The sequence below is a fragment of the Bufo gargarizans genome, chromosome 1 (genome assembly GCF_014858855.1).
Source record: "Bufo gargarizans isolate SCDJY-AF-19 chromosome 1, ASM1485885v1, whole genome shotgun sequence".
Classification (NCBI taxonomy): Eukaryota; Metazoa; Chordata; class Amphibia; order Anura; family Bufonidae; genus Bufo; species Bufo gargarizans.
Genome location: NC_058080.1, coordinates 49,547,114 through 49,560,385, shown reverse-complemented (window position 1 = coordinate 49,560,385; position 13,272 = coordinate 49,547,114).

The following is a 13,272-nucleotide window of genomic DNA, read 5'->3' as shown; positions in this document are numbered from 1 at the left end:
TGAAATTTTGGCGCAGAACCAGAAGATGTGACTCAGTGTACCCTCCCTGTCCTCGCATCTCCAGCACAGATCCGATGACTGCAATCCCAGTAGATACATTTGTTTAGGGGTATTATACCAGTGTGTCATCACTTTATATGAGTGTTCCTGGATTCTCACACATCTGGAAAAGCCACGAGAACAAAGGTGAATGCGTAATATTTCTGTCTTGGAGAAGGACTTATTAAGTTCCTCTGACCATTTTAAGACATATGCCGGAGTCCCTCTACTTTGGTTGGTTAAGAGAGAGTTATACAGTATGGAGATCAGCTTGCGGGGGAGGCAATCTTGGGTGAGTAACTTTTCAAACCAGGTGTGATGTGCCACACCTACCTTCCTCTGTGCCAACACCTTACATGAGGATAAGATTTGTGCTGTATCTAGGAAGTTGGTGGTGTGGGAAGTTAATGCTCTGGGCTGGGGCACACCCTCAAGTTCCACCAAATCATCTAGAAAGGATTCTAATGTCTGACCTTTGAACCTATTCCAGATTGGGGAAGGGTACCTTATTGACAGACATGTGAGGAATGGGACCAGTTGAGCTGGTAGAAGAGAAGATGGAAAACCAAGAGTGTCTTGATTTCTAATAGTGGTTCTTATTACTGACATAGTCCCTTTAAGAAGAGGGTTACATGTAGAGACTGAGACTCCCAGTCCCCACAGGCCCGCAAGCTGTTCTGGTGTTATAGATTCCATCTCTAGTTCAGTACCTAAAACTTGATTATTAATGGCATTTAATTGGAGCCAGTGTTTTAGATGGACTGCTCTATAATAGGTCAGTGGATCTTGGAGACCAAAGCTGCCATCCGTCCTTTCGTACCGGTAGGACCTGCTGGTTACCAAGTGCCGCCGTGCACTTTAATTTTTGTATTTTGTTTCATTTGGGATAATCATTGGCATAATTGAATAGTGGTTATTTACCCTTTATCCCAATGTTCGTCTTTTGCACACTGCATTTAGGATTTAACTATTTTTACCTGCATTTCTAATTAAATGTTATGTTTTAGGATTATCCTTTCTGATTTACGTCTTGACTCTAGGTAATCCAGAGCGCAGACATACATCAGATCTGACCTCTCACTCTTTTTTGAATATTGGGTGCCATATTCTTTCCTCAACACAAGTGTGCTATATGCTAAGCGTGCTTTCTTTTTGCTCCATAGGAAGGTTGCAGATGCAAACTTAATCTGTCAAAAGAAGTGCACGGGGACATGTATCGTCAGCATCTGTAGGACATAAAGCAATTTGGGCATTATGAAGGTCTTCAGCAAGTTCTTACGACCCATCCAGGAAATATATGAGATTTGGAGAGATATCAAGTAGGCCTGTATCTCCCATATCAGAGGTGGAAAATTGATATGGAAGACCCTCGTAAGGTCCGAGAGGTGTGAGGTTTGCCACCTAAAGGGAGTAGCTGAGTGAAGGTTAGACACTACTGAGGCTGGTGCTGTTATATTGAGCACCTCTGATTTTGTGTGATTTATTTTGAAGTTAGAGAGGGTTCAAAATTTTTTAAAAAGGTCTAACAGGAAAGGGAAGGCACATGAGGGATTAGCTATGAAGATGAGTAGATCATCTTCAAAAGCTGCTAGATGGAGTCCTTGTATTTGGGGGTGTTCTCTAATGGCTTGTAATAACGTCTCCATTACCAGAACAAAGAGGGTGGGGGACAGGGGACATCCCTGTCTTGTCCCATTTTTTAATGGGAAAAGCAGAAGAGATGGTACCATTTACTCTGACTCTTGCACTAGGGGACCTATATTATGACATTATGACATTGACAAAGGCAGCAGGGATGCCAAATCTCAAAAGAGTTTTTTGCATAAAAGCCCAGCTGACGATGTCAAAGGCTTTTTCTGCGTCGACACTAAGAAGGACCAATGACTGTTTAGACGCCTTTGCGTAGGAGATGGCATTAAGGATCCTACAAGAGTTGTGATTCCCCTCCCTTCCCGTAACAAACCCTGCTTGTTCGGGATTAACCAGCTTGGGGAGAAGTGAGTTTAGCCTAGAAGCAAGAAGTTTTGCCCATATTTTGAAGTCTACATTTAGAAGTGATATGGGTCTGTAACTCCCACATTGCTCTGGGTTTTTCCCCTCTTTAGGTACTATGGTAACAGCTGCTTCTAAAGCCTGAGTGTGCAGGGTGGCACCTGACATTAGAGACCCACACCAATTTGTGATTTGAGGGAGAAGGGTGGGCAGGAGTTTCCTATAGCAGCCCACTGGGGAGATATCTGGGCCCGGGCTTTTGCCTAACGGCATTGACTTTATGACTTTGGATACCTCATCTTTTGATGCCGGCTGAAGCAGACGTGAGTGGTCTTCAGAGGTGATCTCCATAAGGTTTAGGGGATCTAAAAAGCTATCAGTGATCCTGCAGGAATCCTGTTCCATTGGGTTTCTCTCCTCCCTCAAACCATAAAGCTGGGCGTAAAATTTCTGAAAGGCAGCTGCAATATCAGCAGTTTTCGTTACTTTATAGCCCTGGGCTTGCTTAATTGACTGTATGAAGGTGGCATCCTTACGGTGGTTCAGGAGGCATGCCCTTGTCCCCATGTGCATAAAAGCGACATTTAGAATATTGATAGGACTTAGCTGATTGTATATTGAGCAAGTCTCTCAATTGTTGTCTTAAGTGGACCAGCTCCTGGTGTGTCTGCAAAACTTTAGTCCTCTTATGGAGTACCTCAATTGTGGTTATTTGTGAAAGCAGGGAGTTGCGCAGCCTTTGCTTTTCTTTTTTCAGTTTGTTACCTAGGGAAATCAGCTCCCCTCTCATTACAGCCTTATGGGTCTCCCATACTGTTATGGTGGAAGTGCTTCTGAAATAAAAAAGCTAGCTTCTGCTGCATTGCCCGCAAGTCTACATTCCTATCCAGCAATGTCTCATTAAGTCGCCAAGACCATGTTCTAACTGGTAAGTTTCTAAAGCATAGGGATACATTCACTGGGGCATGATCGGATACAGCAATCGGCTCTATCTCAAGATACCTGAGAGTGTGTGGAAGTACCTGTGGCGGTATCAAGAGAAGGTGATAGGGCGATGTTGATGTCACCTCCTTCTATATGGGTACCTTCAGCGAACTGATGTAACTTGGCCAAAGTGAGTTTGAGCCATTGTTGTTGACCTCTATTGGGTGCATATAGATTTGCAAGCGTAACAACATCCACTCCTATTTTACCCTTAATAAAAATGTAGCGTCCCTTAGGGTCAGGTTGTGTGAGGATATGGGTAAAGGGTAAATTTTTAGAGATAGCAACACTCACCCATCTAGAGGCACCAACATAAGCGCTATGGAACCACATCTTTATGTACACTTGTGGGAGAGACGGAATGCGCCCCGCTTCCTGAGAAAAAAACATATGTCTGTCTTGGATTTACGTAATAGACTACATAATTGAGACCTTTTTAGCGGTGTGGCCTGTTCATGCCTCTTATGTTGTAAGTAGCACATTTAACCTGGGCCATAGAAAACATTCATGATTGAACATCTTATTGCATATGAACTGGAGACAGTCCGCATGAAGGAGGGAGGGTGGAGAGGATGAGGGAAGGTGGGGCAGGAAAGAAGAGAATAGAACTAAGAACAAAATGAAGATCTACATATAATAGATACAAGAAGGTGTGGTGGTATATTATACCTCCCATACAATTTCCATTTGCATGAGAAGTACCATAAGGCACACCTCACCACCTATAGGCAAAGGTACCCATCGAACGGGAGGGATTCGAACAAACATGTAGGTCCTGACATAAGAGCACACAGGGCCTGTGTCACTAGAAGTAAGCTAAATTGTGCAGGCTGCTCAGCTGTGAAATAACAGGTAGTATGAGATGGTTAACATTATAAACTACGAATCAACAACTATCAGAACAAGTAATTCTGGTAAAAGGCACTTGGTAGTATCCTGGAAGGGAAAGGACCACAGACAGGCTTTGGCATCTGTCCATCATGTATGGGGGTGAAGTGGCCGAAAACATGTCGGTAGACGTCCTTTTATGCATCTAAAAGTCAAGCACTGTAATGGCGGTATACATTACCACTATGTGAGTCAGTCTGAATAAACCAGAGTAAATCCGACAGTTCAAGTGGTGGATTTCCTGTGGCTGGGTGACTTCTTTTTCCCCCCACTGACCAGGCACCAGGGTCTGGTAAGGCTGGCAACGACTCTTGTTGTGTGGCTACAGATCGCCAGGATGGAATGTCTAGCGGAGGTATTTGTAATAGAGACCACGCTGCTGGGAGCTGCTGGCATTCTAATGGTGCACCAGGTAAGGCCAAAGAGAAAAAGCCACCTGAAAGCTATATGGCTGGCTTTCAAGTGGTCTGATAGAAGACGCAGCAGCTGTCTCTTGTATAAAGTCGAGGTAGCTATGCCTTGAAAGAGAAGAATGGTCTCACCTTCGAATTGCAGATCCTACTTCTCTCTAGCATCCTTCAGTAGTGCAGTGGTGTCTAGGTAACGAGGTAGGCCGCACTATGTCTCTTGGAGGCTCATTCTGCTTTGGTACTGGCTTTAGCAATCTATGGATGCGCTCTACTACGATTGATGCAGCTCTCTCTTCTCCCAGCAGGTCAGTAAAAATGGCTGCCGCAGCATCCGGTAGTTGGTCGTGAGCTGTGGTTTCAGACACCCCACGAATCGGAATGTTCTTTTGGCGGCTACGATTTTCCTGGTCTTCAATTAGGGCAAATGCTGAGTTGAGGTAGTCCATTTGTGTGGAACAGCACTTTCCCAAGGCAGCTTTAAAAGATATTATGGCTGCCAGGTTCGTCTCCAGGGCTTCTACTCTGTGACCAAGCTGTTTGAGGTCACTTTTTATCTCTGCCCGTTCTCTCATAACCAGCATTATGGCTTGCGACAAAGCTGAGAGACTTGCGTGGGTTCTCTTGTCACGCTGGCCACTGTCGAGTCCGGCAAACTGTCTGCATCTGAGTCAGCCAAGTTTTCTCTCTTCCCCTCCGGCGCCATCTTGCACACGCAAGCTTCGGGAAAGGCGGCTGCTTTGTTGAGATATCTCTCCATGTCGGTCCCGCTGAGGTCCAGTCTTGCAGGTTCTCTTTCGTCTCTGGCTTTGTCCTTGCCTATTTTTACCATCTTTAGGTGAGATGAGCAGTTTATATGGCAGCAACACAGGCCTGTGTTGAAGGAGCTCTCTAACAAGCGTCCATCACACTGTGCAGTCAGCCTCCGCCCCATCTTTACAGCCATTTTGTGATGATAAAACATGTTGAATCATGGTGCCATATGAGCAATAAAACAATATAACATATAAAGAAATAACGACAACCACTGAAATATGGTGCAAAATGGCCGCTGTCCTTTATTAAGGGTTACATAAAATATTAATTATGAAATCATCAATAAATAATCATTTAATAAATTAATAAATAACCTATAAACCATCAGTAATGTCCACAATTGTCCCCCCAGCAAAGCTGGGTGACTAACACCCTCTAATTCCGGACCGCGACTTGTAAATGGGGGAGGGCGGGCAATGTCTTCTTTCTTCCAGGTTTGGCGACGGACAAGGCTCCAGACCCGCTTCAGGTGTTAGAGCAGCCAATCAGAAAGAGGCAGAAAACAGGTACCCCAGTAACAGGTAGGCAACGATGAACCAATCACAGCTCTTCCTTAAATCACCTCAGATTAGCTGAAAAATAAATGGCAGAAAACAAGCACAAAAAGGGGAGAAAAGGGAGCGACAAAGTGACAGAACTACTACTCCCAATATGCTCAATGACACCATGGTGGGACTCCGGCATACACCTTTGTGCCCACGTTCATTCTGTAGATGGTGAGATGATGCAAATTGTTGTTGGGTGAAAGAAGCTTGCAGACAATTTTCGACCTTCACCGATTATTTAAGTTAAGTTATTTAAGCACTTTATGATCTCTCTGAGAGGTAATTTGTATGGAATCTGGTTTGTATGCTTGTAATTTATATTTGCAATTGTATGGTTGCAATTGGTGGAACTGTAAGTAAACACATATATATCTAGTTCAGTATACAGTTCTAAACACAATACTGACAATATGAACATTATATAACTGTTTTAAATGCCTATATTGGCCTCGTGTTCCCATAAAACTCAGCTCTCAGTGAAGTGAATGTCTCTTCAGCTCCTGTCTCCGGTGAATAATGATTCTAGCAGCAGGAGCTGGGGGAATTCCCAGACAGGTTGTGTGTGAGGCCGGCTGTGATTGGTGTAAACTCCTGCTGTGTGAGAAGCTGGCTGTGATTGGTCTAGTCTTCTACCCAGCAACAACAGATTAACACTATGCTTTCTGTTGTTTCTGCTGTGTCACTGAGCTTACCTTACATTACAAAATGAATCTTAAAGGCATATTATCTTTTTCTGCTTCTGTAAACACAAAATATATAACAGTTATACGACATCCAAAACATGAGGTCACAGTAAATAACTCTGTTTTTGTCTTTAACACATAAACATAGGAACTGTATTAAGGTTATTGGCAGGTCTAGCTGTATACACATATAAGGCTATACTAGCAACCTAGGACAGGTCTTGGCTGGCCAGCTACAGATAGCTTCCATATAAACAATGCCTTGGTACATAAAATGGAGGTGAGCTGCAATTCCAGACAACAAGCATGATAGATCAGTGAAGTGCAGGTTCCAACCCAATCTGAGAGAGAGGGTAATACTTTACTTAACTTGCTCAGCTTACTCTGACAACCCAGCCTTTAGGTCCTTTGGATCTTCTGAATACTAGAACTTGGCAACCAACAGGGCAGTCTCCCTAGCATTAATCTTCTGCTCCGGTATTTGAGTAGGCTGCTTCCATAATATAAGTCCACTCTCTGACTCCAGGACAGTGGCACCTCAAGAATGGATCCAGTAGTCCTTTTAGCTTGGTGTCCTATATGCTTTGCCCTATCTGGGGGGTACCCAGGGGCACACAACACAAGTTACATGTTCTCCTCTCCTAACCTCCTCCCAACTCCCTTTCTGTTTCCTGACTTCTGCTATATAAAGTGCCTTGCAAATGTTTTGGTAATCTGAATATTGAAAAATATATAAATACAACTATTGTTTAGAAATAGAAAACAGAAAATTGGCATGTGCTTATGTATTCACCCCCTTTGTTAGGAAGCCCATAAAAAGCTCTGGTGCAACCAATTACCTTCAGAAGTCACATAATTTGTGAAATGATGTCCACCTGTGTGCAATCTAAGTGTCACATGATCTGTCATTACATATACACACCTTTTTTGAAAGGCCCCACAGGCTGCAACAACTAAGCAAGAGGCATCACTAACCAAACACTGCCATGAAGACCAAGGAACTCTCCAAACAAGAAAGGGAGAATGTTGTTGAGAAGTACAAGTCAGGGTAAGATTATAAAAAAATATCCAAATCTTTGATGATCCCCAAGAGCACCATCAAATTTATCATAACCAAATGGAAAGAACATGGCACAACAGCAAACCTGACAAGAGACGGCCACCCACCAAAACTCACGGGATGGGCAACAAGGGCATTAATCAGAGAGGCAGCACAGAGACCTAAGGTAACCCTGGAGGAGCTGCAGAGTTCCACAGCAGAGACTGGAGTATCTGTACATAGAACGACAATAAGCCATACGCTCCATAGAGTTGGGCTTTATGGCAGAGTGGCCAGAAGAAAGCCATTACTTTCAGCTAAAAACAAAAAGGCACGTTGTGAGTATGCAAAAAGGCATGTGGGAGACTCCGAAAATGTACAGAGGAAGGTGCTCTGGTCTGATGAGACCAAAATTGAACTTTTCGGCCATCAAAGAAAACGCTATGTCTGGCGCAAACCCAACACATCACATCACCCAAAGAACACCATCGCCACAGTGAGACATGGTGGTGGCAGCATCATGCTGTGGGGATGGGACTGGGAAACTGGTCAGAGTGGAGGGAGAGATGGATGGTGCTAAATACAGGGATATTCTTGAGCAGAACCTGTCCCACTCTGTGGGTGATCTGAGGCTAGGACGGAGGGTCACCTTCCAGCAGGACAATGACCCCAAACACACGGCTAAAGCAACACTTGAGTGGTTTAGGGGAAACATGTAAACGTGTTGGAATGGCCGAGTCACAGCCCAGATCTCAATCCAATAGAACATCTGTGGTCAGACTTAAAGATTGCTGTTCACAAACCATCCAACCTGAAGGAGCTGGAGCAGTTCTGCAAGGAGGAATGGGCAAAACTCCCAGTGGTAAGATGTGGCGACTGCTCATAGAGACTTATCCAAAGCGACTTGGAGCTGTGATTGCTGCAAAAGGTGGCTCTACAAAGTATTGACTTTAGGGGGGTGAATAGTTATGCACATTGACTTTTTCTGGTATTTTGTCCTATTTGTTGTTTGCTTCACAATAAAAAAAACAAAAACATCTTCACAGTTTTGGGCATGTTCTGTAAATTACATGAGGCAAATCCTCAAACAATCCATGTTAATTCCAGGTTGTGAGGCACCAAAATATGGAAAAAGTCAAGGGGGGGTGAATACTTTTGCAAGGCACTGTATATGATGTAACAGCTAGACCTAGTGGTGAAAGTGTGTAAGTGCGGTTGCCACCCTGTTGTGAGGAATTAGCAGCTATTACAGTGCAATGACACGTAGTGGGACACAGCAGTGACGCCATGACAGTGTCAGCCACGACACCACATAACAGCTATAACTTAGACACAAACACTGACAGACATGGACCCCCATAATAGAGGAAACCATAGTGCCCCCATAACAGAGGAAGTCACTCAGTGGAGATAACAGTGGCCCCAATACAGCACAATAGTGGCCATAAAACATAGTCACGGTAGCCTCATAACAGATAAAACTACTGTGCTCCCGTATCCTCTATCACCATGACAACCACAGTTCCCCCATAACGAAGGCAAACACATAGAAAAAATGCATCATGTGTGCCCAAAAATGAGGGAAATCAAACAGAGCTCCTGTATGCAATTGTCAATTCCCACGCTAAAGTCAATGGTTTTGCAAGGGGGGCAAATGTAAGCAACTGCTATGGCCCCTCGGCCTAAATGATACCCCGCCACACGTTTGTGAGCTGCCCATCTGATCTAGATCCCTGTACATGGCGGCACATTGTATAACCTCAGGCGGCTTAGGCAAAAAAGAAGGAAACAAATTCCAGGAGAGTGTGCAAAAACAACACACTGTAACGTGTGAATGGAGATGTCGTAACGCTGCAGACATAAGTGCACCCACACCCCAAACATAATGCCCTCAAATCGTGTCATCTGACTGGTGATGATAGAATATACAGAAAATGCCTGCTAAGGTGCTCCCATAACAGTGCCAGTCATAGTAGCCCCATAACAGTGCCAGCCACAGTAGCCCCATAACAGTAACAACCACAGTGATTCCATAGTGCCAGCCATAGCATCCCCATAATAGTGCCAGCCACAGTATCTCCATAACAGTGCCAGCCACAGTAGCCCCATAACAGTGCCAGCCACAGTAGCCCCATAGTAGTGCCAGCCACAGCAGCTCCATAACAGTGCCAGCCACAGTAGCCCCATAATAGTGCCAGCCACAGTAGCCCCATAACAGTGCCAGCCACAGTAGCCCCATAGTAGTGCCAGCCACAGCAGCTCCATAATAGTGCCAGCCACAGTAGCCCCATAATAGTGCCAGCCACAGTAGCCCCATAACAGTGCCAGCCACAGTAGCCCCATAACAGTGCCAGCCACAGTAGCCCCATAATAGTGCCAGCCACAGCAGGTCCATAATAGTGCCAGCCACAGTAGCCCCATAACAGTGCCAGTCATAGTAGCCCCATAACAGTGCCAGCCACAGTAGCCCCATAACAGTGCCAGCCACAGTAGCCCCATAACAGTAACAACCACAGTGATTCCATAGTGCCAGCCATAGCATCCCCATAATAGTGCCAGCCACAGTATCTCCATAACAGTGCCAGCCACAGTAGCCCCATAACAGTGCCAGCCACAGTAGCCCCATAGTAGTGCCAGCCACAGTAGCCCCATAACAGTGCCAGCCACAGTAGCCCCATAATAGTGCCAGCCACAGTAGCCCCATAACAGTGCCAGCCACAGTAGCCCCATAACAGTGCCAGCCACAGTAGCCCCATAATAGTGCCAGCCACAGCAGGTCCATAATAGTGCCAGTCACAGAAGCCCCATAACATTAACAACCACAGTGATTCCACAGTACCAGTCATAGCATCCCCATAACAGTACCAGTCACAGCAGCTCCATTGCACTGAAGTGAAGCCTACACAGAGATAAGGTAAAATAGAAAGATCTGCACTTGTTCTGTGGTTTTGACCTGAACCTGGTTTTGGCTCACAAATCACTGATGGAAATCACTGACCAAACACTGATGTGTGAACGAGGCCTAACAGTGTCAACCACCTTCCCCCATAAAATGGCCATCCACATGCCCCATAACAGTGTCAACCACCTCCTCTCACAGAGCCAACCAAATTATGGTAAAAAATGGATGTATCTTTTACGGATCCATTTTAATTTTTTATTTTCACCACAATTTTGCAACAACGAGTTAATCTAGCCTTCGGGTATGGCCTGACGGTGCGTCAGCACATGAGTCCAAGCGCGCCCAGCCAATGTCTTATAAGGGTTTTTCGAGATTTTAATACTAATGACCTATCCTCTGGAAAGGTCATCAGTATCTGATCAGTTAGGGTCCGACACCCGGGACCCCCTCTGATCAGCTGTTTTGAGAAGGCGTCAGCGGCTCCTGTGAGTGCCATGGCCTCAGCTTACCAAGCACAGCGCCGTACATTGTATAGTGGCTGTACTTGGTATTGCAGCTCATCCCCATTCATTTCTATGGGGTTGAGCAGTGCCTAGGTCATGTGACCAATGAACGTGACGTCACATGGCCTAGGAAAAGCTGTGAAAAGGCCACGGCGCTACTGCGAGCTCCAGTGCCTTCTCGTCACCCATGACTGATTATAGGCCCTCTGTCAGTATTAGGAGCTTTCTCCTGTAGTTTCAGCAGATAAGGTGTTACCCATAGCAACCAATCACAGCGTAGCTTTCATTTTTCAAAGGCGCTGTAAGAAATGAAAGCTGCACTGTGATTGGTTGCTATGGTCAACAAAATTTGTGTTTAAGACTAGTTCATAAATCCTCCTTGTAAGGGTCTTGCCAACCGTAGCGACCAATCAGAACTAGGAATTTTTTTTTATTACACAGGAGAAATTGAAGCTTGAATCTGATTGGTTGGTGCAGCAAAGAAGGACACAGGCCGGATACAACTGCACCGTGCGCCATCTTGTGGTAATGTTTCCATATGATGTAATAAATATAGGGGCTCATTTACTTTATGCAGTGCCCCATGGGGGGGGGGGGGTCTGGAGCTGTTAAAGGGGTTGTCTCATCTGGGACAATGGTGGGGCGCATATCGTTAGGATATGCCCCCATTGTCTGATAGGTGCTGGGACCCGCACTTATATCAAGAACGGAGCCCGCAAAGTGGTGGCTGGAGGACTCCAGTCCGGCCACCACCAAGCGCTCTCCCCATAGAAGTGAATAGGAGCACACCGCGCATGACCGGCCACCCATTCACTTCAAAGGGCCCGAAGGAAATAGCTGAGCCAGCTCGGCTATTTTCGGCAGCCCCATAAAAACGAATGGAAGGCGATTGAGCATGCGCAGTGCGCCTCCACCACTTTCAGGGCTCCGTTCTCAATATAGGTGCGGGTCCCAGCTAGCCATACTCAGATATAATGAGCACCTTGTTCTCTACAAATCCAATCGTGGACAGATAAGGGCCACATACTGTTCCTGTGCATACATATGGGGCCCCTTGTTTATGTTTATAGAGGAGGTACTAACTGTGGACGTCCTCCTCCTGCATGCACCATATATATGATTCATCCATCCTCTACCTGCATGCATCCCTAACGTACAAAACATGTATCCTCCTCCTCCTCCATGCACAGTACCCCTCCCCTCATATATAATACATGTATCCTCCTCCTCCATATAATAATACTATTATATAATAATTTATTATATAATAGGATAAGGGTGCTCTCCAGGTAGCATGAGGATTCATGTGTCTGCAGGAGGAGGATACATGTATTATATATGAGGGGATAGGTACTGTGCATGGAGGAGGAGGAGGATACATGTATTATATATGAGGGGACAGGTACTGTGCATGGAGGAGGAGGAGGATACATGTATTAGATATGAGGAGTACTGTGCAGGAGGAGGAGGATACATGTATTATATATGAGGGGTACTGTGCATGGAGGAGGAGGAGGATACATGTATTATATATGAGGGGTACTGTACAGGAGGAGGAGGATACATGTATTATATATGAGGGGTACTGTGCCTGGAGGAGGATACATGTGTTATATATGAGGGGTACTGTGCATGGAGGAGGATACATGTATTATATATGAGGGGTACTGTACATGGAGGAGGAGGAGTATACATGTATTATATATGAGGGGTACTGTGCAGGAGGAGGAGGATACATGTATTATATATGAGGAGTACTGTGCCTGGAGGAGGAGGAGGAGGATACATGTATTATATATGAGGGGTACTGTGCATAGAAGAGGAGGAGTATACATGTATTATATATGGGGGGTACTGTGCATGCAGGAGGAGGAGGAGGAGGAGGATACATGTATTATATATGAGGGGTACTGTACATGGAGGAGGATACATGTATTATATATGAGGGGTACTGTGCAGGAGGAGGAGGATACATGTATTATATATGATGGGTACTGTGCAGGAGGAGGAGGATACATGTATTATATATGAGGGGTACTGTGCAGGAGGAGGAGGATACATGTATTATATATGAGGGGTACTGTGCAGGAGGAGGATATGAGGGGTACTGTGCAGGAGGAGGAGGATACATGTATTATATATGAGGGGTACTGTGCAGGAGGAGGAGGATACATGTATTATATATGAGGGGTACTGTGCAGGAGGAGGAGGATACATGTATTATATATGAGGGGTACTGTGCAGGAGGAGGAGAATACATGTATTATATATGAGGCGTACTGTGCAGGAGGAGGAGGATACATGTATTATATATGAGGGGTACTGTACATGGAGGAGGAGGATATGAGGGGTACTGTGCAGGAGGAGGAGGAGGATACATGTATTATATATGAGGGGTACTATGCAGGAGGAGGAGGATACATGTATTATATATGAGGGGTACTATGCAGGAGGAGGAGGAGGATACATGTATT